This window comes from Triticum urartu, chromosome 6 (genome assembly GCF_003073215.2).
Source record: "Triticum urartu cultivar G1812 chromosome 6, Tu2.1, whole genome shotgun sequence".
Classification (NCBI taxonomy): Eukaryota; Viridiplantae; Streptophyta; class Magnoliopsida; order Poales; family Poaceae; genus Triticum; species Triticum urartu.
The window spans coordinates 70,877,419-70,904,488 of NC_053027.1; the positions used below are offsets into that span (position 1 = coordinate 70,877,419).

A 27,070-nucleotide genomic window follows, 5' to 3' on the forward strand; every position below is an offset into this window, starting at 1 on the left:
GGGACTTCGGCATCACTCTGCCGGCCTGCATTCACCGTGCTATGTCACCACTTCGAAGTGCCAAGCTCTTTGCTCCGCCACCTCGGGACCGGCTTGGGGGATGGAACCTTGTCCCACATCAAGCTCGGACCGCGTCATCAATACCAAACACATTAACCAGCTAAGTTGCCTTCATGCTCAAAGTTTTAAATTTTTAACTTGTGTTCGGCTCGACCAAGCATTATACTCCCTCCGTTCCGAATTACTTGTCTTAGATTTGTCTAGATACGGAGGTATCTAGCACTAAAATGAGTCTAGATACATTCGTATCTAGACAAATTCAAGACAAGTAATTCGGAACGGAGGGAGTACTTTTTTGGGAAAAAGTTGCTTGTAAAATTTTTTCCTTGTCCAAACTTTGTTTGTGACACACAAATTCAAATACCCCGTTTACTTGGGGGCTTCCTTTATGAAGCTTTTCCTCTTGCATATGATTATACTTGTACGGATTCGTTCCTTGTTCGTGTATTACGCCACAATATGCACCATATTGACTTAAGCGATTGGCAAGCTGGGTTGCCTCGCTCATGTGTTTACCCCTATGTTCCCGATTGTTCAGCTAGGGAGTAAAGGGAGCACCTCTGCGATTGTCACGATCGGGTCATCCGAGCCGAACCTCAGACTCGCTGAAGCCGAAAGCTAGCGCTCTTATTGTTTTCAATGATGGTCGGCACACAACGGAGCTCATGAGTACAAAAAATCTGTTGCACAAGTCTCATAGTAATAATGAGCACCGAAGAAAGGTATGGTGGGGGTACTATTTTCTTCGAAGATGCTTCTTACACTTCGTCTATAATATAGCATAAGTTCCCTGAGCGCGCTTTGTCTGTTACAGCCTTATGACCCGGTTGCCTAGTTATCGGAAACACTGTCGATATTCTCGACAAGTGGAGTACATAACACTTTTCTGTCCTTGACCGAAGAGGGAGAAGCCAACAGTCGGTTAAGACGCGTTTAAAGTTCGGGTGAACAAAGATACGATATAAGTACTTCGATACATACAATCATTCTTTTACCCAAGTCACCTGGGGGCTCTTAAGTTTATTTGAGCCGTTTTACAATAAGTGTTTTCTTCTTAGTCGTTGCAAAGTTTTTATTATTATTTATCACTCCTTTTTTCGACACGAGTGTGTGGTCACTAGCTGGGGAGCTTAATTTCTCTCTAAAAGCCGCTAGAGTCTAGTTTGCTAAACTGGCCTAATGAGAAGTACTTCGCCTTCGGGATAGGAGGTTGAAGCCGTAGGCTGACCCGCTTGAAGTCTTGAGATAGGATGTGTCCTATTAAAGCACGATAGAAGCACTTCTTTTTCTAAAGTCCAGTTTTCAGATTGGCACCGAACACTTGATCTTGTTCGGACGTCAGGTTTTCACTAATGTTTTTTGGGTTTTTCAAGCCTATGGCACTTTTAAACTATTTATGCGTTTCCAGCATTAGTCTCGCAGTGCAACACCGGACACCTTTAGGGATTCGGCAAAAACATTCTCAGATATTTCTATATATGCATCGGTTTCAAATTGTGTCTTCGGTCAATAGTTGGGTTGCCCGGCTCCTGTGCTTGCCCCTACGTTCCGATTTGTTCGGCTAGGTGTGCAAACGGAGAACCACTGCGATTGTGCTTCCAGCTCGCATGGTAAAGCACTTCAGTGGAGAAAGCCAAAAACTGATTGTCACAATAGGCGTAAACTGGTCAGCGATCTGATGACTTTGTTAAATGACGGGCCGTTCATAACATTGGTCGGAGTGTTTACGGCTTGACCTCGGCTATCGCCGAACATTAACCCGGGGCTCATAGCTAGCTTCCCTAGTATAAAGCTCCTATGACTAAGCGAAAGTTTTAAAGCCCGCATATCCGATTGCCTCGTTTCCGCTAACACAACCGCCTTCGGACACCGAGACGTCGGCTAAGGGTTGTTTTGTTAGTGAGGAAACACCCTGCGTAGTATCTACCAAGGGGTAGAAGCCAACGATGGGCCACTTTCAACTGATAAACGGTCACAATGGAGTCAAAATAATGATGTAAAGTACTTGGATACATAGAATCATTACACATAATCTGTGATTTTACTCTGGATATCGATCCTTAATTCGGCCACCCGTGCCCACATTAAGGCTCGGGGGCTACTGGGCTTTGCGCTCATTATTTACAAATATTAAAGGGGCACATCGATCCCCTGATCTGGTGTTGCCACCCGACCAGTGTCTCAGGGGCTACTGCATTGCCTATTTCAATGCAGAAAATTCCAACTGCCAAGTGTTCGGCTTGACCGAACTATGGGCAAACGTGTCTTCGAATAACAAAAGGTAGCATTTGGACCTACCCGGCGTCAAGCTAAATATATTACGGCAAATTTTCAAGACCCTCTCTCAGGGGCCCGTTCGCCGATCACTATTATCTCTAATATATTACACTGCGTTTTTATTCCTATGTATGCTGCCGAGCTAGGAGTTGATCCTCACGCCGATTTCGCGCATCGACCTGAGTCTCAGGGGCTACTAGGAACAGCGGTTTTATGCTTGCCTTCAGGTGCATCTCGGGTTTTAGACTGATACACACCTTGAGGGCTACTGGATATACATCGGCAGAGAAATAAACTGCACCAGTTAAAAATATTCACAAAAAATCAGCCCGCGGTCGAGGTGGTGCACCACCTTGGAAGCAGTCCGACATAAAGCTCGGGCGCTGGCGGCTAGCTCCATAGAGGGCATTTCCGGCATTATGCTCGGCTAAACTCCTTCAACCTTTTCGAACCAAGATAATCTATGATATCTTGGATATAGTCCGGCGTTGGAGCTTGGACACAGTCCGGCGTTAGAGCTCAGATACATTTCGGCGTTGGAGCTCGGAAGTAGTCCGGCATTGGTGCTCGGCTGCAAAAGATACCTCGAATGCAGTCCGGCGTTGGAGCTCGGACGCAAGAGGACACTGCCTCCCGGGAACAACTTCAAAACCCGAGGTGTGGCATAAAAATAACAAGGCATTGATAAAGGCCGGAAACTTAAAGGGGCTCCTCGGATACCCGACGTGTAAACTCTTCGGATGCACTTCGGCGATCCTCAAGATCGAAGATGAGAAGATTTGTTGAACCAGTTTTCATGACCGACGACAGAAGATGAAGAACAGTTCGGAAGAATCGAGGAGCGTCCCTAACTTGAAGATCGGTTCAGGGGGCTACTGACGGTGTCCTAGACTAGGGGGTACTCACCACGTCATCTCCCGATATGTTAGATTGGATCGAGGACCCCCATGGCCGTATACTCATGGGCCAGTTCGGGCAGCTGCCGCATACAAGGAAGATTCCACATGGACTTGGCGATCAAGACAAGGACTCCTCCCCACCGGCGTATTCGGCTAGGACTCTTGTTATCCTAGGCCTCTGGTGCATTATATAAACCGAGGCCAGGCTAGTCAATAGACAATCTCATACACAATCATAATCATAGGCTAGCTTCTAGGGTTTAGCCTCTACGATCTTGTGGTAGATCAACTCTTGTAATACTCATATCATCAAGATCAATCAAGCAGGAAGTAGGGTATTACCTCCATAGAGAGGGCCCGAACCTAGGTAAACATCGTGTCCCCTGTCTCCTGTTACCCATCGATCCAAGACGCACAGTTCGGGACCCCCTACCCGAGATCCGCCGGTTTTGACACCGACAACAGGGGTATCGATTCAACTTGTTGCTATTGCGGCATTTTGCTTCGCTACTCGAAACACTTATGTTTTAAGAGTGTTTTATGTAGTTCAACTTGAATGTCACACCGGTGACTTTGCTTAATTTTTGTGGAACTGCACAAAAGGAGATCGAGATTTGTTTCCAGTCTTCGTGGCGAGTTGTTTCAAATCTTGGTCTCAACCACATGATGTGCAGTGTGCTTTGAGATGTTGTGCTACTTGTTTTGGTACTGTTTTTTCCCATTAAGTAGTGAACAAAAATGGGACCAACCCAGACATGATGCTTTTTGCTTTGTTACAACAAATTCAGCATCACCCCCTTTATAAGCCAATAATTGATGCCACTCTCAGAATTAACTACTGATCTGTTTTAAGAGAATTTCTCTGTTAATATCAATCAATGCAACTGTTTTAGAAATGCTACTGTCTATACTTTGTTTTCCATCAAGATAAGGTAGATGCTTCTTTTTGTGGCCGCATGTTTCATCCTCCTTTATTGGCCAGTAATTGTTTTCTTTTTTGCCTCTTAAAACAGGGATATCTATTCAACTTGTTGTTATAGAAAACTTAAATGTCACACCGGCAACTTTGCTTGATTTCAGTGCAACTGCACAAAACTTGATTGGATTTCCTATTCGTGTTGGTAGAATCGTATTTTATGTTGGTCGTCTCATGAAAGGTCAGTACAGGACTTCATCCACATGATTGTGCAGTGTGCTTTGAGATGCTGTGCTACTTGTATTGGTACTGTTTTAAATAAATGATGAATTGAAGCTATTGTATTGCTGTCTTTTCCCATTAAGTAGCAAACAAAAATGGGACCAACCCAGACATAATGCTTGTTGCTTTGTTACAACAAATTCAACATCACCCCCTTTATAAGCCAGTAATTGATGCCACTCTCAGAATTAACTACTGAATCTTATTTCAAAACTGCAACACTTGTTAGGGATTGGCGGGATTACCATTTTTGTGGCCACATGTTTCATCCTCCTTTATTAGCCAGTAAATGATTCCTTTTTTGCCTCTGTTTAAACAGGGATATCTATTCGACTTGTTGCTATTGCGACATTTTGCTTCGCTACACGAAACACTTTGCTTGATTTCAGTGCAACTGCACTAAACGAGATTGGATTTCCTATTCGTTTGGCAGATTCGTATTTTATCGTTGTTCGTCTCATGAAAGGTCAGTACAGGCCTTCATCCACATGATTGTGCAGTGTGCTTTGAGATTTTGTGCTACTTGTATTGGTACTGTTTTAAATAAATGTTGAATTGAAGCTATTGTATTGCTGTCTTTTCTCATTAAGTAGTGAACAAAAATGGGACCAACCCATACATGATGCTTGTTGCTTTGTTACAACAAACTCTGCATCACCCCCTTTATAAGTAGACGGAAGCACATACTGTTGTTGCGCCCACTCTACCCTGGAACTGTTTATGCTTTTCGTTAATCTAATGCCGCTGGTAAAATTAAGCAATGCCACTCTCAGAATTAATTAACTACTAAATCTTAGTTCAAAACTGCAGCACTTGTTAGGGATTGGCGGGATTACCATTTTTGTGGCTGCATGTTTCATCCTCCTTTATTGGCCAGTAATTGATTCCTTTTTTGCCTCTGTTAAAATAGGGATATCTATTCAACTTGTTGCTATTGCGACATTTTGCTTCGCTTAATTTTGGTGGAATTGCACAAAATGAGACCGGATTTCCATATATGTGTTGAGATCTCTTTGAGATCTTCCTCATGAGTTGTTTCAAATCTTGGTCTTGAATGGTCAGTACCGACCTTCCTCAGAATTAACTACTGAACCTTAGTTCAAAACTGCAAACACTTGTTAGGGATCGGCAGGAGTACCATTTCTGTTAGGGATCAGCCGGAGTACATGTTTAAGAAATGTATTGTTCAGATAATGTCTCTGTTATTATATATCACTTACAAACTTACAGTGTTTTAAAAATGGTACTATCCTGCTTTGTAGTTCTTTCTACATGTTTAACCAAGGTATTGTTAAGATAATGTCTCTGTTAAAATGAATCCGTCACATTGTTTTAGGAATGATACTTTTCTGCTTTTTCGTTCTTTATACATGTTGAAACAAGGCATTGTTAAGATAATGTCTTAGTTAATATGAATGAATCACACTGATTGAGAATTGCTACTCTCCTGCTTTGTTTCCCATTAAGATAAGGTAGATCAGTAGATGTTTTTCTTCTGGGAGTACAAGTCATCAACCGTTATTTCTTAGTAATTATTTCCCTTATACCTTTTGTTGCTTACAGGGATATCAAAATTAAAGCTCGGTTTTATTCCGACTTCGATTTTAGTTCAACTGCACAAAAGGAGCCAATGTGTCCAAGGCAAACTACTGCATTATTGGGTCCAGTTGGTCGTTCCACTTTGCAGAAAGAAGCAGTCACTGTTTGCGCTACATTACAGAAGGAATGACCGAGAAGCTTTACAGAGTATTAGGCCTTCCATTATGTAGGCCAAAAGAGGTGCCAATTTCACCTTTTCTTAGTTTGGCACCGAATCCCTCCATTGCTATAGCTGGTGCCATAAATATTAGACACCGGTGACATGACTAGTTTGCAGAGACCATTGGCAATTTAACAACACGTGGAGTGCCCTGGGCAAAAAGTGTCCAAACAAGTACAAGAAGCGACAGGACTCCACGATCATAGGCATTACATATTTTGAATGGGAAAAGCTTGTCAAAGTTTAATCATTGATGTTAGCAAGAAGCGACAGGACTCCACGATCATAGGCATTACATATTTTGAATGGGAAAAGCTTGTCAAAGTTTAATCATTGATGTTAGCAAGAACACGTTAGTTTAATATATTTGAATTGGAAAACCTTGTCAAAATTTGCTCATTGCTGTTAGCCAGAAGACATGCATTTAATATTTTTGAGTGGGACGCCCTTGCTGTGAGCAGCGTCGAGTGTTTTTCCTATTCCTGTGTTCAGTTTAGAAGTAAATAGTTACTTTGCTGAGATATTCCTGTGTTAAGAGTTTGTTCTGAATATTGTCTATGTAATGCCAGGCCTTGTGTTTGATTGCAATGTTGAGCTTGGAATGTTGTGGCATGCGGCATCACGAGCTATTCACCGTGCCTCCTGAGAATAATGCTTCGTATTGTTTTGCATGTCGATCTAATTCCAGTGATTTGCTTGTTAAGAAGATCATCCTCTTCTGTTGTTTCCGTGCTTAAGAAGTTCATCGTCTCATGTTTCATTCATAGCCTATATGACAAGTCGGGTAGGTTAGACATGAAACCATATGATCCTCCGAGCAACTCATGATATTAGGTCGTGATTGGATCCTTGTTTGCAAACCAAAACTGCTTGTAAAACTGACGCTTGTAAATTAAAGCAGATGGTCTCGGGCGAAGGCGCTTGGTTGGTCGATTTTGACTAGTAAAATATCAGAAGTACTTGACACACGATAAAAATGCTGAACAACACTCGGATGATTGCTAATCCAGCCGTTAGCTTCTGTTTCAGCCTTGCCCATGGATGGCATGATACGCATGTATCGTCTGGTAATGTCGTCCATATAGCAGTGCTCGTAAAATATACACTGGTCTCTCAAATTACACGCGTAACCCGCCGGTTTTACTTACAGACCTCGGGCCCTCGGTTTCATTACGCCTGTATTTATTGCGTTGTTTCCGATGACGAGTAAATTACACTTGTATGTTAATACAGGTTTGAAATAAACCAGAGCTCCCAAGCGCGGCCTTACCGTTTCATGCCGTCTCAGTTTCTCGAAGGTGCTCATAGGTGTCTGATGATCCTGGCTTCCTGAATGAGTAGCGGGCGTTGTATCGATCAAACCATCCGAAGGGCCCGTGAGGCCCTCTCCATTGTCCTTCGAGTTGTTGCGCTCGCCGTGGCGCCGAGCATTGTTAACATTGTAAACGAACATGAAGATTCAGGAGATGACTTTATTTTGACTGATGACACTAGGGACCCACTAGGGCCATAGCTGTACGTACGCAAGTGCCTCCTTATTATGTACAACTATATTTTTTTTGCTTTCTCCTGGTTTCCTGACATCACGGTCCCACACCATTGTCAACCTATGTAGTCAATATAAATGAGAGAATTGCACAAGGTGCGGCCGACATCTGGGACCAAGCAGCTCGAGCAGTATTTGTGTTTTTGAGGCGTGAGCACTGCAGAGTTCTTCTTGGCGATGATTTCGTTGTTGTTCAGAGGAGAGCAGGGTATTAACTGGGCGGGCTGTGGCCTGTCTAGTCCAGGCCAGATATCCAGCCTAGATACTAATTTTTTCAAGATGAAAATGGCTAGCCCAGCTATACGTCTTTTTGAGGAATACCCAGGCAAGGTCAACTTGTTATTCTCCGCCCCGCTGGGCTGCAAATCTTTCCTAGGAGGGATGCATTAGGCTTAACAGGAAAATGGGCTTTAAAAAATAATAAATGGGATGTAATTATAAAAACTGGGCAGTAACTATAAAAAATGCACCAAACACGAAATTAGTTTATAAAATAGTATTTATGGATTTTGAAAATCTTAAATTTTCATTCTTACGCGCGCAATGTTTCGTTGGATTTTTACGTAATACAAATTTATATTTAATCTGACTAGAAATTTCGAGATAAAATTATTTCGGAGCCCATCAAAATATGGGAAATTTTATTGAATTCTGTCTTCAACGGTTGGCTGAAATTATTAATCATTGTCCTAGCTAGAAAATGGGTTGTACTTTTAACAAACTGTAAATGGGCTGTTGTAAATTCCATTAGAATTCCAAAATGGGTTGTACATTCTTACAAAATGCAAATGGGATATAAGTTCTCTGCCACACACTTGTGGGCCTACTAAGTGACGCGTCCCCTAAAAAAATAAGTTGACGCGTATGCAAGGCTTTGCCAACTTATTATAGTCAACACACGGTTCTAGCAGCAGTGGCCGTTGGATGTCTATCCAACGGATGTCGTGCTTCTTCTTCAATCTCGGATATTCTTAACTTCGGCCGCCCAAAAAATGATTCCTCCCCCTGACATCTGGGGCGCACCGTTTTGGAGGCTGACCTGTGGGCCTACTAAGTTGGAGCGTACCAAGGGCTTTATCAACTTAGTCAATATAAACGATTCTAGCTTCAGTGACCGTACAATGCCCATCCAACGGCCGTAGTGCTTCTTCAACCTCTGGTCTTCTTGGTCCAGCCGCCCAAAGCAGCATCGGTCGTGCCGCCTGCTCCTGCCTCCCGTGGCCGGTTGTGCTGCCGCGGAGGCCTCACCGCCCCCATACTACTCCCACCGCTGGCCAGGCCATCCCTCCACTCACCCACACCCCCTGTTATTCTGCGGCGACAGCAGCCTCACACCGCAGCCGAACCAGTGAACCCTCGTACTCCTCTCCGCGCGGGCTTCCACTGCTGCGTCTTCCCCGGCTCCGCGTCGTCCCCTTCCTAGGCCTCGCCGTCGTCCAGACCACCGCCCTGGTGCTCTCGGCGCGGCGTGGTCAACGTGGTCAACGATCGACTTCCATCGGAAGAGTACTGTACGTGGAGAGCCTGACAGCTGGGTCCAGGCGGCCGCAAGGAAGTGCCTCCTTATTACGCGCAAAATAATTATTCCTCCACCTAACAGCAGGGACCCACCGGACGGGCCACCTTATTTCGCGAAAAAAATGTTCCCCCCTGACCGCTCGGACCCACCAGACGGGCCAGCGTATTTCGTGAAAAAACGTTTCCCCCGCTGTCAGCTCGGACCCATCGGAAGTGCCTCCTTATTATGCATAAAAAAATGAATACTCCCCCTGCTAGATGGGACCCACCATGGGGGGAGGCTGACTTGTGGGCCTAATAAGTTGACTGGGACGGGGGCCTTTGTCAAGTTTAGTCAATATGAATGGTTCTAGCTCCAGTGATCGTACGATGTCCATCCAACGGACGTAGTGCTTCTTCAACATTTTGTCTTCTTGCTCCAGCCGCCCAAAGCAGCGCCGGTTGTGCCGGATGCTTCTGCCTCCCGTGGTCGGCTGTGCTGCCGCGGAGGCCTCACCGCCCCCTACTATTCCCATCGTTGGCCAGGCCCTCCGGCGACGGCAGCCTCACACCGCAGTCGAACCAGTGAACCCTCGTACTCCTCTCCGCGCGGGCTTCCACTACCGCGTCTTCCCCGGCTCCCTGTCGTCCCCTTCCTAGGCCTCGCCGTCGTCCACCGCCCTGGTGCTCTCGGCACGGCGTGGTCAGCGTGGTCAAGGAACGACTTCCATCAGACGTGGACTGTACGTGGAGAGGCTGGCAGCTGGGTCCACGGCCGCAGCAAGGAAGTGCCTCTTTATTACGTGCAAAATAATTATTCCCCCACCTGACAGCGGGGACCCACCGAACGGGCCATCGTATTTCACAAAAAAATGTTTGCCCCTGACTGCTGGGACCCACCAGCTACATCTTCGCACGCAAGGAAGTGCCTAACAGTCGGGACCCACCTGGTCGAAGCGTACGTAGCGTTGTCATTCTGGTCGCGAACCTATACGTACATATATACTGGTGGATGTAGAGGCGCGCACGTGTCGTAGTAGAGGCGGCCAGGGTGCAAGAAAGAAAATAAGGCCACGTATGTGTACATACGGGCGGGGTCTCGAACGCCTACTCGCGCATACGTACGGCAAGGGCTCGTTGACATGGCTGGGTCGGAACGGAGAAACAATGTCGTCGTCGTGTTCATGGGGAGGCAACGGAATGCGTCGTGTTCATCCGAAGGCAACGGAACGCGTGGGAGACAACCGGCTAGGTCGGAACAGAATGCGTGGTCGTGTTCATCGGGAGGGCTTGGACGGAAGAGGCGATGGAAACGAGGCCTGGCGTACCGCACAACGGAGGAAACGGACCTCCTACGGTCGAAACGGGGGTCCTGTTGATCGGGAGGGGTGTGGCGTACCGCAAAACGGATGAAACAAACCTCCTACAGTCGAAACGCGGGTCCTGTTGATCGGGAGGGGTGTGGCGTACCGCAAAACGGACGAAACGGACCTCCTACGGTCGAAACGGGGGTCCTGTTCATCGAGAGGGGTGTGGTGTACCGCAAAACGGACGAAACGGACCTCCTACGGTCGAAACGGGGGTCCTGTTCATCGGGAGGGGTGTGGCGTACCGCAAAACGAGAGTCCATGGGATACTGTTCATCTCCACCGTCGACCCCCTCCAGCCTCCACGAGCTACTGTTCATCCACCGTCGACCTCCTCTAGCCTCCACTTGCGACTGTTCATCCACGGGCTCCTATTCATCCAGCCTCCACCGCGCGCTACTCCACCGGCTACTGTTCAACCATCCCTCTCCACGGGCTCCTGTTCAACCACCCCTCCACGGGCTACTGTTCATCCTGCCCTCCACCGTCTACTGTTCATCCTTCCCTCCACCAGGTGGACCTGTTCATCCAGCCCTCCACGGGGTCCTATTCATCCAGCCCCAACCGGCTCGATCGATCGGGGTCCTGTTCATCCAGAGGCAACACCACGGGGTCCTGTTCATCCACCCCCACCGGGAACTGTTCATCCACCCCCCCCCCCCCCGGCAACGCTCACTGTTCATCCAGAGGCAGCATCGATCGGCTTCAGTTAGCAGGAGTAGCGAAGGAATCGCTCGATCGGGTTCAGTTAACAGCCATCGATCGATCGCTCGGGTTCAGTAACGCGTAGCCTGTAGTGGAATCGCTCGGGTTCAGTTAGAGCCCAACGCCTCGCTCAGGTTCAGTTAGAGCCAACGCCTCGCACAAACGCGCGTACGTGTACAAGAGAAACGCGCATCGCTCGGCCCCCGACCTCCCACTGTAACTGAGAACTCCCCGAAATTTTCCTCACCCTCGCTTCTACCACGGTTTTTTCCATCATGGACGGCCCAAAGAATGTCATGCAGCTGTGTCTCCGGCCCGCCCAGGACGACAAGCCCATTTTCTGTCATGATTTTTTGTCATAGAAGTAGGAGCCCACCACATCTATGATGATACCGGGTTTTGTCACAATTATCGTCATAGAAGTGTCATATGTATGACAGAAAAAAAAAACTTCGTTCGGCCCAAAATGTCACGGATGTGTCTTTTTTTGTAGTGCACATGCGCACTTCGTGTATTTCTCTCCCTCCGTCAAGGTTAGAATTCGTTTTTCTACCCCGTCCTACAAGTCTCTCACACAGAAACACACATGCTCTCTCTGTCGAACACGCCCACCCCTTTAATTCCGCCCACCCACAGCCACTAATGTCTCAAAGTATAATAATGTTTCTCGCACATATGGCTAAGGTTAACTCGAGTTCTGGAACCATATGAATACATACAATGGGATTCCGGCAGAGAACCTTTTGTTTTGAGATTTCGCTCTGTCTCTCTCTCTCTCTCTCTCTCACACACACACACACGCTCGCGCACACATTGTTTCTCTCTTCATTTTTTCGGCACTTGCATGCACACAATTTTGTTTATTTTCGTGATGCTTTAAGTATGCCTCGCACAAATGCTATCTACCTATCCATTAATATAGCTAGATATGTGTCACACAAACTCCTTCTCCCTACTAGCAAGATGCCCATGCGTTGCACCGAACATCAAGATGCATTTGTATGAGTAGTTTATCTTGTGGGAGAAAAGGATGAACGAGGGAATGCCTTATTTGCAAATGCGGAGAGGGGTGTGGGTATATTTTTGCAAAATTGCCACAGCTTCCTTCCTATCCGTCGGATATAAATCAGATGGCCTATATTGCAGGATGGCAGGAACACCATCATCACCAACTCTGTTTTTTTATAAGAGTAGGGATATGTAAGTGTCACTACCCCCCCCCCCGTCACACACACCCACAGCCACACAACCACACACACACACACACTTCCCAACACCGAAGGAGTAGGGTAACACCTCGATCTTGATACTAATCTATCGACTGGCTTCTCTCTCAAACACACACACACACGCACACACACTACCGACACCGAAGGAGTAGGGCGGCACCTTGATCTTGATAGTAATCTATCTACTCCTCTTTCAAACACACAAACACATACACACACTCGCTAGTTGTGCCTCTGTGCCTACCGCGCACACTCTCGATACGTCTTTCTCTCCCTCTCCCCCCACCCCAACAATGACAGCAGAAGGGTGACAACTCGATCTAATCATAATCTATCAATTGGTTTCTCTCTCGAACATTGTGTCTCTGTGCCTCGCTCAGCAGCCCCCTCGATATGTAGACTTCTCGCGCGCGCGCAACTATAGTGACGATGACGCTAAACCCAGTGTGCCTTGTTTTTACCGGCCTCATGTGATAGTTTTCAACAGGTTTTCTGTTAATTAACAATGCAACCTTTTCTTTGTTACTACTAGTGAATCTGAAATCATTCGGGGCAGACATAAAATATATCACTTCAACCCAATTATCACAGTAACTATTTTAAAAGAAACTAGCTAGATGCACGTGCATTGCACGGAACATCAAGATGCATTTGTATGAGTATTTTATCTTGTGAGAGAAAAGGATGAACGAGGGAAGGCCGTATTTGCGAACGTGGAGAGGGGTGTGGGTATATTTTTGCAAAATTGCCATAGTTTTCTTCTTATCCGGTAGATATAAATCCGACGGCCTATATTGCAGGATGGCATGCACACCATCATCACCAACTCTGTTTTCTACTCCCTCCATTCCTAAATATTTGTCTTTTTAGAGATTTCAACAAGTGACTACATATGGAGCAAAATGAGTAAATCTACACTCTAAAATATGTCTGCATACATATCTGTATGTGGTAGTCCATTTGAAATTTGAAAAAGACAAATATTTAGGAACAGATGGAGTATAAGAGTAGACATGGAGATATATCTCCAGCATGGTCTACAAAAAATGTGCTGGACTGGTTAGCATCGGATGCTCGCAACACGATGACATGAGTTCGAATTCTGTCTTTAACTTTAGATTTTTATATTATATATTACTTATTTAATATATACTTCTTTCACTACTGTACTGACAGTGGAACCCATAGAATACTTAGAATACAAGATTAAAGATGGACTTGTTTCTTTTTAACTTTCTGTACGAAGCTGTAGCCACCCTGCAAGTCACGTGTACACTGTAGATGCAATTAACTTTTATAGAGGGACAATCATACACGCAATTAACTCAAATGGATTGGATGTCACTCTATTATGTCCAGCATAAGAGCATCTCCAATGGCAGCCGACAAATTTCCTCCCGCTTCCTTCCGCGGAGGACGACATCAAACGCCAGCGGCATACATTTTCACAACTCTAACCAACCAGATGAAATTCATGCAAACATAGACTGAATTCAAATAAGCATGAAGGATTTCGTATAAAAAAGCCGGATCTTCATATAAACATAATGGATTTCATTACATTTACATGAACTAAGTGGTGCCAATCCGGCTCTCTTGGTATAATTAATACTCCCTCTGTCCGGAAATACTTGTCCTAGAAATGGATGTATCTAGACTTATTTTAGTTATAGATACATACGATTTATCCATTCTTAGAACAAAAATTTCCCGCCAGCTGGAGAGGGAGTACATAATCTAAATGGCTACCCGCGGATCCCTTTGTCTTCCTCATGTCCGGCAGACACTTTGCGGGGTCAACGAAGGTCCTCGGAAGAGACGAAGAAGCAAAGAAACCACCTGAATGCGCCGTCGTTGCCTCGGCGGTGGCCTTCATGGGACCCAAGTGGCGGTGGCCTCCCACGTTCTACTTCTCCTCGGTGATGGCGGCGGACACGGAGAAGTTGGCCACCGACTCGTCGCTCTCCATGCACCCGGCTTCTGTCTCTGCCTGCATGGCGCTGCCGCAGGCACGGGGGGCGCGCCCACAGATATGGGAGGCGCGGCACCGCAGACACTGGTGGCACGGTACGACGCAGCAGCGACAACGCTCATACCGGTGTGCTTGCCGCCGTGCTGGCGTGAAGCAACTCGCCACTCCTCATCGAGCTGAATTGGAGCGGTGAGTTGCTGAACCACGCGCCTGCTTGGGGCGGCAACTGGCTCCGCCGGGCCAAGCGAGGTTGGTGAAGCACCGAGCGGCCTCGCCCATATCCGGAGGGCTCGGCGGGCCACCCAGCCGGGTAATATGCCGGAGAACGACTCCTTGGAAGCCATCAGAAGAGTGGAGAAAAAGGTGAAGGAGGAGATGGGGGAGCGGAGGAGGGGTGTGATTCTTGCCCGCTGTCTGTCTGGACTCGTGTAAATAGAGGGCGGACGGTAGGAGCTTGGCCGGCGTCTGGCCTCGTTTAAACTGAGGGCGGACAGGAGGAGCTCGGCCGGTGTTGCGTTTAATTCAGGCCCGCTCATGAACGGACGTGTGGCCGGAGTAGGTTTCTCTGTTTGCATGTGGGTTTAACAGAGGGGTTTGATGGAGGCAAGGAGGCGTGTTCAGCCGGGTGTGCAGCGGGCGCCACAGTACTATTCGATTTGACAGCAGGTGGCGCAGTTCCCGATACGGCTTTAATGCAGACGAGGGAGGGAGTAGCGGTGCTCGAAATGTTGAACAACCAATGCATTCTCCTTCAATTAATGCATGGGGGAAGTAATGGGAGGAGGACCGAGAAAAAAGGCTGCACGATGTGAATGCAACGCAGTTTGCCCTCATATAAAGGTGCCCCTCCATTCCAATGCATCTACCACATCGTACGCACCTAAGCATTTGCCTAAGAACCTACACTAAGCGCAAAAGAGCTCACTCCAGACCCATGGCGGCGATGCGCGCGAGCGGCCAGCGGCTGTGCCAGATGGTCCACGACGTCGTCCTGCGGCATGGCGCCGAGGATCGTCTTCAGACGGTGTTGGAGACCGGCTGGTGGATGGCCACCGTCGACGCCAACTACGACTCTCGGTTGGACTAGATGATCGTTGCCACCACCAACAAGTTCACCGTCCTCAAGAAGCTCGCGGATGACATCGCCGTACTCCTCCAGCCCGCGCGCCCGGGCTCCTCATTGCCTCCCACTCTAATCGGCCTCCATGGCCGGAACCTCTTTCAAGCACCGGTGGCCTTGCGACTGCCCGCCAACGCCACGAAGAATGTCCACCTGGAGGTCGCGCTCGCCGCGAGGCGCCTCACCCTGCAAGAATTCATCGACCTACACATCCACATGTACGAGCAAATCGTGTACACAGGTATCTACAAGGCTAGTGGGGACGCTACGACGTTGGCCTTCCTCAACCGGCTGGAAGCCTTGGATGCCTTTGCTGAGAAGCACCTCGACCTTGCCACAAAAGCTGTCGCTCCTTAGCCGTCGGTCGGTGGCCCGGTGCACTAAGTTGAGGTGGAGGAGGTCGTACGTTGATGGATGCATCTTTCTTCTTGCCTTCTGTAACCACCACTGCGATCACACCATCATCGTGGCCTTAATTCTTATTGTCTGTTGCATTCTAGTTCCAGTCAATATTGACATGTGCGATCCCTTTGCTTAATTATATGCATCACCGTAACTAGTACTCCATCCGTCAATTTATAAGTTGTGCTTACCTTTTCCATCAACTTCGTGCAACGTGCGGGCATCTTGCTAGAAACACTAGAACATGTCGGACCGGGTGTGAACAAACCGACGATGCGCCAACCTAGCTACTATGTACCCTGCTTATCTGGCGGAAATAGCCCCGCCCTAGCGTTTCCAATTGTTATTTCTATCTATCGATCGTGCCAAGGAGTAGAACCAAAATGTTACAATTTATACATGTTTCTCTACTCCTACTGCTATAAAAGACTCAGTTGGTGATGGTGGTGTGTCTGCCATCCGTCATTTCTGACCATTAGATTTGCATTTAACGGCTGTGAGGTAAGTTGTGGCATTTTTGCAACAATAGCCCACTTCTCTGCTCCAATTTGTAGAAAACCCCTTATTATCTTGAAAGCAACCACATCCCTCCCCCACCTCATCAAAACAGCCTCAGAAATATATTTTGAGTGAAAAGTACTCCCTCCGTTCCTAAATATTTGTCTTTCTAGAGAGTTCAATAAGTGACTACATATGGAGCAAAATGAGTGAATCTACACTTTAAAATATGTCTATATAATCCGTATGTGATAGTCCATTTGAAATCTCTAAAAACTCAAATATTTAGGAATGGAGGGAGTAATATATTAGGAGTATATCAAAACAAGAGTGATTTCTTTCAAGTTTGTGAACAAGTACTACTATTCTACTACTTTGGATCCGTCGCAACGCACGGGCACATTGCTAGTAAAAGGAAAAGGCCTGCCGCGTTCGCGTCGCACTCCCCCAACACACGCCCGGGAATCGGGAGTACTCCACGGCCCGTCTGGCACGACACATAGCTTAGGGAAGGCATGTTGCCTAGCATTTTCACTTTCATGTGGGACCGCCATTGGGCAAACCGACTACACTACAACAAAACATGTCAGTAGGCACGTTTATTGGAAGACGCTTTTATATTCGTCCCTATACTGAAAGTATCTAATATGTAGGCATGCTTTTTGAGACGATTTAAGTACCGTCACAAATCTTATTTTTAGGGTATATCTCATTTATTATATTTTACATGTGTAAATAGGTACAGACGATTTTTGAGACGTTTTAGGATACATGGAAGAGTTTAACAAATAAATAATAAAACCAAAGTATTTTTTGCAGAAAAAGGAAATTGCCAGGCCCATCTATGCAGTAAAATGAGCCCACGTACCGAACTCAGCGCGCGACCTCCTTCACCTTGTCCGCCGCCACGTCCCGAGCCGCCCATCTATGCCGCCGCCGCCGCCGGGCTGGCTCCTCCTCCACCCCTGCGCCCCGTCCCAATCTCCACAGCCTCCAGCGACCAACTCCATCTCCTGCCTCCTGCAACTGGTCCTGCCAGTGCGCTACGTCCGCCGCCGGTGAATGCCCTCCGCAAGGACTGCCCCTAGCCCCTCTGCTCCGGCACTCCTCGGCCGTCCTCGGCCCTTTGCCTGGTCGCCACGGATGTGCTGCTCCACGCCTGCTCCAGCCGGGGGCCGCCGCCCGCCGCGCCTGCTCTGTTGCTTTGCTCCGGCCAATCCCGGGCTGCTCGCCTGCTCGGCCGGACTCTGCTGCCCAGGACTTGCTGTCAACAAACAGCAAGCAGACTGGACGGGGGTAATTTTCTGAGAAATCTCTCTCTTCTGTTCTTCCTATCAGTGTATGATGAAAATGAAATTAAATTGGAACTGAAAAATTGTGTATCAGCGTATATGCAGGGGACTGTGTATATGTATAATGTATTGTTGATTTGGAAGGGAATGCATTTTAGTATCAATTTCATTTCATTCTGTAGAAATAGAAGAGGAAGACATATTTCATTGGAAGTTTCAACACCCGGTGTTTCAGTTGGACTGAATCAACTCCACAAATTGGAACAACCATAGATCGGACCACTGTCTTTGGCTTCAAACAACCCGCCTTCAATCTCAACTCGAGAAAGTACCTCGTTTGTATCTCATACTTTTTATTGAAGTTTTCGGCATGTTTTTATCAATTTTGTTGTATCATTAAGAATTGAGTTTAAATTCTAATTTATGGTGCAATTGAGACTTATTTTGTATGATTTAGTATATTTTTAGGTAGCTATAGCCTTATGGACGCTAAGTTTTTCCCTTGCGCTATTTTTTTCTAGGCATACTGATGATATATTCTTAATGAAGTCTGCCAAAGGTAGTTTTCACCATATTTTTGAAGCAGACCCATATGCTAGGATGAACTGAACTGAACTAAGCTTTGCCTTTGACTTTTTGATCATTTTCTGGTTGTCCTGGTGAACATAGAGACACTTAAAATGTTTTAATTGGATTCTGGTGCAACCTCGCTGTCTTGCTCCTCACCGAGGGATATACCATTTGTCCAAAAGTATCAAGCATTGCACGTAAAGTGGACAACCTATTCGGTACTGAAACAATATATGTAGCATGTATGAAGCTGAATCATGCTTATAACACTGAAGAACACAGCAACTTCAATAATGCAAGTAAGTAGCTGCAGTCTTCCAGGATTTTTGATAAATAAATCAGCAAGTGCCACTCACCCAAGTTGTCTTTTCAGCGTATCCTACCATGCGCCAATGAGGCAAGTGGTAGTGTATCCTAAAAATCTCTTTTTCCTGAAGGTGTAAACACATGCAGCAACTGATCGTGTGCATTAGAAATTTAGAATGCACTGTTTGATAATTACTCTCTTAGGCCCTGCTTGCTAACTTTGAAAAAATATGCGACCGGCTACCCTTCAACAACTGCCAGTCACTTGGGGACTGTTTGATTTCTAGCCAAATGTTGCCAGATCTATGGTTAGGCACACATCACCTTCTGAGGTGAGTGAATGTTCGGTTGGCTGACACAGTTGTGGCTTGCGACTTTACTAGTCACTTGATTAAGGAGTATATTTTGGCCACACTTTTGTGGCAAGCCACACTCTGTCCTGAGGGGTAATAATTACTACTTTTGGCTTAGCTGTGTCAAAGTAAGCTTTTAACCAAACTAGGGTGTTAAATTGGTCTTAAGTTTCAATCTTGTATTGTAGATCATCACATATGGTCTATGTTTCCTGTTCAATGATGACTTATCTGACTCGTTAATGAGTCTACTTAATATCCTTTTCAACTTTGCTGGCTAGTTGGAACAAAAGGTACATTTTAATTACCGTATTCATGTACTCTGAATTATATAGGCACTTGAATTTAACTAATTGTACATACAGGTTTTACAAAGTGATGGACCAACTATTACAGAAAAGGTAAGAGCTTTGGCTGCAAAACCCAACAGATACGGGGTGCGCTATAGTGGCTATGTCATCAACAACTTCAGGTTCCACACGATGAGTCATGAGTCAGGGCATGTCACACAAAATAGTGGTGTAGTGAACATTGCAGAAAATGGTGTTAGATATTATGGCAGATTAAGTGACATCTTTAAATTGTCATACAATGATTACAAGGTGGTGTTCTTTAATTGTGATTGGTATGATGTCTACCATAAAGTTGGCATTCAAACGGATGAGTTTGGGTTCATCTTGTGAACAAGTCTGGGAAAATACACACATGAGATGAGCTAGAGGATGATCCTTTTGTATTTTCCTCCCAAGTGCAGTAGGTTTTCTATGTTCAAGATCCAAAAGCTGAACTATGGAATGTAGTAGTGGAAGTCAGGCCTTGTGATCTTTTTGACATGGGTGTTGAAAGAATCATCGGGTGAAACAGATTAGAGCATTGTGATTTTGGTTCTCTTTGCATGCAACTACTCCCTCCGTCCCAAAATTCTTGTCTTAGATTTGTCTAGATACGGATGTATTTAATGCTAAAACATGACTTGATACATCCGTATTTAAACAAATCTAAGACAAGAATTTTGGGACGGAGGGAGTACAATCTTAGTTATGGTTTCAGTAGTGGTTTACAAGCACAAAGTCAGAATGCTTTATTATAGTTTATGGTTGTATTTTTTCGTACTAATTCAGGGCACATCCCAAGTGTACGTGGTTGTTAATTGCAAGTTGATTCTGCAGAATTTCTGTTCTGGAAAGTGAAGTATCAGCTTTGGTTTATTGATTATTCCCACGTGTTACAGTTATCTGGTGTTATTATATTACATGGCTGAGAAATGTTGAATATACATTTGTGAATTCTTCTTTTTAAGATCATGCCTTCGACACTCGTTTTTTACATGACTGCATAATTGGGAGGTGCGTAGTTCAGCTAAATGGAATTAATATGTGTTTGAATGTAAGAAACTTAGGTTTTATCAGACTGATGTGCTTTTGTCTGGCCATTGTCAAATGTGTTGCCACAATGTCACAAGTGCAATTTTCTAAGACTATTGACTATCAGAACTCAGAAGTGGCAAACTGGCAATGCAGTCTAGAGATAAACATTCTGTGATGTCCATGGACCAAGTCATTTTGTTCTGATTGTAGATTTTTTTTTACCTTGCTGGGATCCAAATGGTGGGTCCAACATTACCAAATTTGGCAGCATTTTTCTACCATTTCAGTACCAGCTGCCAAATTTAGAACCGAAAATTTGGCCTAAAACTTGAACCGAAAAACAAAGTGTCCATAAAATTATGAATTATTTACACAATGACAACCATATGATTATTACTCTGGGAAATTTTCAATTATTTTTGCTGAAATGAATAAAAAATAAAATTGGAAAACCAATTCACTGCCTATTTGGCCAAAAAAAATTGAACCCAAATAAGTATCCAAATGGATTATGAAATTTTAACAAAAGGACAACCATGTGATCACTTCATCGTTTTTTTCGAACGGATTTAAAATTAAGAGGAGGCCGACGAGGCAACAGCCTAGTTTCATGCGGACCCGACCTCGCAGAGGCCTAGTCTAGCGATCGCTCGCTCACCACCACGAAGGCGAGGAAGCGGAGCGGCTCCTTCGCAAGCGCCAGGTGGCGGCCGAGCAGGGCTGCCATGCTGTCACGCCTTTCTGCCGCTCCGATGATCACCTCATATGCATGACCGCCCTGTCCTTCCGCATCGTCGTCCTCATCCATGTTGTCATCGTCGTCGTCGTTGTCGTCCCTCCAGTGGTGGAAGGCCGCCGATGGACCGCATTACGATGTATATGCTAATAGCAATAATAATAGAGGAGGTGACCTGGCCCATTTTTTGGTTGTTTGTGTATAACAAAAATAAAATAGGCTTTTTCTAATGATACATACTTAGTTTTCCGCATTTCATTTGGAGGAAATCATTTTTCTCTAAATTTTTTGTTGGAGGAAATCATTTGGGCGTTTGGCACAACTATTTTCCATTTGCCGCCAGGAAATAGCACGCCAGCGCTCTTATTATTGAAAAAAAAATCCCCGTAAATCACTCCGCCACGCCGCCCTCTTTCGACTTCTCCTCACTCACGCCGCCATCTCTCCACTTCTCCTCTTCTTCCACCTCCTAATCCATCGCTATCCATCTAATGGGATCCCTCCAACCCGCTGGCCGCTGATGTGCATCACCTCAATCAGATGAACAGAGATCCATTAGTTTGGTGGGCGATCTGACGGATACTCAGCGGGCGGCGGGCGATTGGAGGCCGTGGAGGTTGGGGGACAGAGACCGGCCGGCGTGTGCATTTGGGCAACGGCGGCGATTGGGCGGGAAGTCGAGGAAGTCTTCTGCAACGAGCAATTTCGTCTTCAGCTTACAGGTATATTAAGCAGAGCAAGCACGTTGGTACAGCAGCCATCATGCCTAATCGGTGTAAAGGTTTGCTGTCTGAATTTTTACAGGTATATTAAGCAGAGTACATATTCTTTGGTTGCTCTGTAGCTAAGGTTGTTTGGCGGTCGATTGGGGTCACGCTTGGGACAGATTTGTGCCCTAGCAATTACTGGCAATTTTTTGTTTGGTGCTACTCTTTCTTACCTGGATACGAATTCTTTTATACTGTGGCGCTTGGGGCGGTCACTTGGGCCATCTGGTTGGCTCGTAACAGAGCTACGTTTGAGAAAAAATGATCAAATCTCCTTTTGAGATCGTCTTTACGGCAGTGTCTTTTCTCTTATATTGGGCAGGTTTGCAGGCGGGGGAAGACATCAAGCAACTTCGAGCGGGTGCTGAGATGATTCGTAACGGGACAGTGCTGCTGATGAGGGCCTGCGAGGCGTCCAAGTGATGTGCAGCGCTGGTTTCGGTCTCGTCTCTTCATCTGCGCGACTACTTCGATGAAGATCTCCTGTGGTGGTTGTTTTGTTACTAAGACTATTTTAACTCCGTTTTGAGATACTGTGTGAGATCGCTCAAACTCTGCTTTTGTAATAGGGCTAGTCTCATTTTGGTGCTGCTTAGGTTTTCGCCCCATAACACTCGTTTCGATGGCGGGCGAGTGTGGTGGGTTTCCTAGCAATGCGTTGAACTCGCTCTCCCCTTCTCCCTGTTCTTGGACTTTCCGTCGAACTTTGTATTTCCGTTCTAAGTAATGGAAAGGGGGTTTGCCCGGTTCAAACGTCTTCAGCTTACAGGTATATTAAGCAGAGCAAGCACGTTGGTACAGCAGCCATCATGCCTAATCGGTGTAAAGGTTTGCTGTCTGAATTTTTAGAGTAACATCAGTTTATACAGATAGCAACATCAGTACATAGACTATTCCTAATAAGTTCAGGGATTAGACCACGATAGATCTGACTAGGAGGATGCTCACAGCTACAAGCTAGTTTGTCTGCTGGTACATTCGTCAAACGTTTTACAGGAATAAAAGAGCAAGCTTGAAAACTTGCTGCCAACGATTTAATGTCAGCAATCACCATCCCTACTCTAGATCGATCCCTAAAGGCAGCACCAATGCCTCAGCAAGTTCAGGCGTCATGATCACTTCAGACTGCTTGTTACAGGCCAACAAGCATTCTCCGTTGTGGTTCCGTATTGCGACTGCGATCCCCATCCTTTGTGAGCTCGAGAACAGTGCAGCATCCACGTTAATAACAACCGATCCATCCGACGGTGGAGTCCATAGAGCAACTGATAGAGAAGACTCACACCTAGAGGGCGAACCAGTTTTGAGAAAATGCTGAAAGGGAGGTTTGTTGTCCGGTTGTGCAAACTGCAGGAGCTCTGCTCCATGGTAGGAGCAGAGTAAATATTAATGCACATTAAGCCACATCACCTGTACTAGCGAAATCACTACACGGGTGACTGTTTCTTTCATATTCTTCCTGTGCTGGTGTGCATTAGCGTAACTTCTAGGCAGAATTAAATCTCATTGCATGCTTGATATTTGATTTGCTGCTTGCATGTTTTTTTTTGCTAAAAATATTATGTGTCAGCCAGTCTTATCATAGATTTAATCCCAACTGTTATATGCCGGTATAATGAATGTAGAAGATTATTTAGTCTATGTAGACAGATGTGGGCATCATTTCCTATTGATGGGCATAATCAATTCTTCAAATTTTTGCTCATTAAGATTACTAAACGTATAAAAATTATGACTAATATATAAGAAAATTTTAATCGACCGAACATCATGAATTCCCATGTGTAGTAATGATGAAGTTACATCTAAGCCAAATTATTTCACCTTGTTTTGGGAGTACTTAAGTTGCTCCTCAGATAAGGTAATCCCTGTGTATTTGCAGCCACTTTGCTTGACCACTTGCACTGTTAATCTGCCCCAACCGCTACCAACTTCAAGGACATGATGGTGCCGCTCCACTATGGCCTTTAGTTAGTACATAATGGTCATATCATTTGTGTATGTATGTTATACACGCACACGATGAGTCCATCTTGTTATTTGTGTAGTACTAGTAGTATTATCTTTTGGAATGGGAGTCCAATTTTACACAGCTGGCCCACATCTAAGCTTTCCTCCATCAGCCAAAAGAATGCAGTATGTCAGCCACATCTAATCCATCATAGGTTGCATGCACACTTAGTATTCTATACCACTTCTAATCAATTCTATTAGCAAGACTTGAAAATGGGACATGAGTAAGGTCATCGTTGGATTCATAAGCTGTGAGAAGAAGACAATCAAACATGTGAAACTAGTTTCATACTAGCTACTTGATGACCGGTCATTTCGATCATGTGAATTGCTATAGAATGCGGCATTTTCTCTCTATACATGCTATGCCGCACTGAACTTTTGGTTGAGATCTGTAGTTTCTGTTACTTTGGCAGATTAACAATGGCAAGGATACCAAGACGACTACAGGACTTGGAACTTACAATGCATGATCCAGAACATGTGCAGCTTGGTGAAGAAAATCTGCAAGGTCCTCCAGAGATTGATAATATAGTACTAGGAAGATCTCATGAATCCACTAGCCAAATCAAGATAATTTGTAAGTCTCGATGTGCAGGAGCCACGAACTACTATGCAGGTAATGTAATGGGCTTTTCATGTACTATTTAATGCAGGTCCATTCTAATGTCTTACAACTATTGCTTTAATAGGAGCTGCAACAAACCAAATCAAAAGAGGGTTGTGGCAGTGCGCCTTTACCACATGAACATGTGATCACTAAGGTGTGCCAACTAACCGGCACTCAGTTATCAATTATCTCCTGCCAGTAATTTTGTTATTGATTGAACCCTTATACTAGTCAAATATTGGAAAGCTATCTTATCATCAAGTTAAAACTTTGTGAAATAGTAACCTTTAATTAGAAACTATAACCTGATTGGGTTCGTATATACCGTCCTAGTAATCTTAACCTATAACCTGCCAGTATTTATCCAACTTTTTATCAATGATGCCGATGACACCTTCTCCTATTAAATTGCAGAATGCCCATGCTGAAAATAATCTTCCCGTGCAGCAAGGCGGTCCTGAACCAAGTTTACGACTTCAAGTCGCTAAGCAGGTAAACCTATGCTACATATGTAAATGACAATGATTGTACACAAGGTTGTCTAATTTTGTATTTAAGTGCAAGGTAAATGACATTATTATGAAATACCAATCCCATTTTGATAAGCTCGTTTCAGATACTATCGTGACACTACTAGCAGATCATAAGTCAGATTTAACCAAGTACTAAAATTGTATTGCATACAAGAGTAACATGATTTGGCCCGATGGAACCAAAAGTTAGTCACACACATATCATTGTTGCTCCAACAGATCTCCTATTCAAATAAACTAATTAATCACTTCTGAAATAATACATGAGTACTATAAAATACCAATCTTTCATACATGTTCTTTTTGGTGGAAACCCTGCATAGATGTTGAGGAACACCTGGCCTTGAATATTAGGTGAATTCTGTTTTAAGTGTATAAATTTACATGACGTCAACTTCATTTGTTTGCATACTGAATTCATGCTTAGTTTTCACAATAAATAATTTTGTAATAGGACCTTAATCTAATTTGATAGCGAAATGTGCAGACCAAAAGTACATGTAGAATAAGGCTCCTTGGTGCATGTATCGGAACTCTTCAAAACTATCATTCTTCATTGTAGTTGATCATGTGTCTCACTTCATGCGTATTCCTATTTAATTGCAGAATGATAATGCTCAAAATAACAATGCAACCAAGCCATGTGGTCATCACCAAGTCGCTAAGCAGGTACATATAGGCTACATATCCAAATGACAATGATTGTATAATAGATAGTTGGTCTAATTATTTTTGAAATTGTTCTTATTTGTGTAAAATAAAATCTTCTCAAGTTCATCAATAACAAATGTTTCATTTCTTAAAAAAATGGATAAAGTTGAAGTTGTGTTGTATTCAATGAACTCGAGAAATAAAGACAAACTCGTGGCCAAAGGAACTTTAGTGAGTAAAGAGAAAACATGTGGTTGGAGGAAACATGCTTGGAGTGCAATACGTTGCAGTTCTTATTCGCGGCTGTACATATCTAGGAGATGAGAAAGTAGTTAGACCATATGAAAAATTCCAAACAGTAAGGGATGCTATGGGTTCTATTATTGCTTGGCCTCGCTCACATGTAAGTATGTTTTCATTCAAGCATTGTGTATGCTCCAATCTGCACATGTGTGATATGTTATTTATCCTGAATCTTTCTGGTTTTTAGGTAAAAATAGTTAAGCCAACTCCAGCATAACCACAAAGCATTGGTATGATTCATTTCTTATAATTTCATCAAAGAATCTCTTATCTTGCAGTTCTCTATAAACATATGTTCATGTGAATGGTGTTCATTCTCCTTTTCAGGGTTGTGAGGAGTTGAAAAGTGAGTGCATTAAAGGAGCTAGGAGTGGCTAGTTAGTTGAGGATTTGAAAAGGGGGTGCACTGGACGAGTCAGGAGCAGTTGATGAATCAATCTTTGAACGAACAAATATTCTGGATTATGTATAGATTTTAGCTTCATAGAGAAAAATAGTTCCAGTCTATAGGATCTTTTCTTATTTATTTTCAACATTGCATGTTTCATATGAATGTTTGATATTATTTTGCTGTGAAGTCAACGTACTTTTAGTGGAGACATTGTTCGTGCTAAATGCATTGGATGTTGTTACCGAGGTTGCCAATGTTTGCAAATGCAATCTATGAAGTGGAATGATGCCTTCATATCACAATATTATTTGACCAATTTGCATGTGCAACCATGACACAAAAATAATTGCATTTGAAACGATGAAACAAAATCAAAATTAATCAAATAATATTTGAAGTAAAATATTCCATTAGTATAAATATTCTTATGGATATTTAGAGATGAGTACAAGAGGCGAATGAAACGTGTCTATGAGTAGAGACGTAATATGAGCATGCCTAAGCTAACGTCTCTACATGTAGACACGATTTTTGAGCATGCCTAAGACAACGTGTCTACATGTAGACATGATTTTGAACGTCCCAAGAAAGCGTCTCATTCCATGTAAGACACGCTTGGCAAGTGTGTCTATCCGTTTGAGACGGTTCG

At 44.6% G+C, this 27,070-nt stretch overlaps 1 long non-coding RNA gene across 1 annotated transcript; it reads left to right on the forward strand.

The window, feature by feature from the left end:
• The first annotated feature begins 21,832 nt into the window (after window positions 1-21,832).
• LOC125517493 lies at window positions 21,833-26,627 on the forward strand. Its single transcript, XR_007287625.1, has 6 exons — window positions 21,833-21,875; window positions 24,350-24,552; window positions 24,626-24,697; window positions 24,958-25,035; window positions 25,683-26,260; window positions 26,358-26,627. It is a non-coding gene; the product is annotated as an uncharacterized LOC125517493 (long non-coding RNA).
• Window positions 26,628-27,070: the final 443 nt, after the last annotated feature.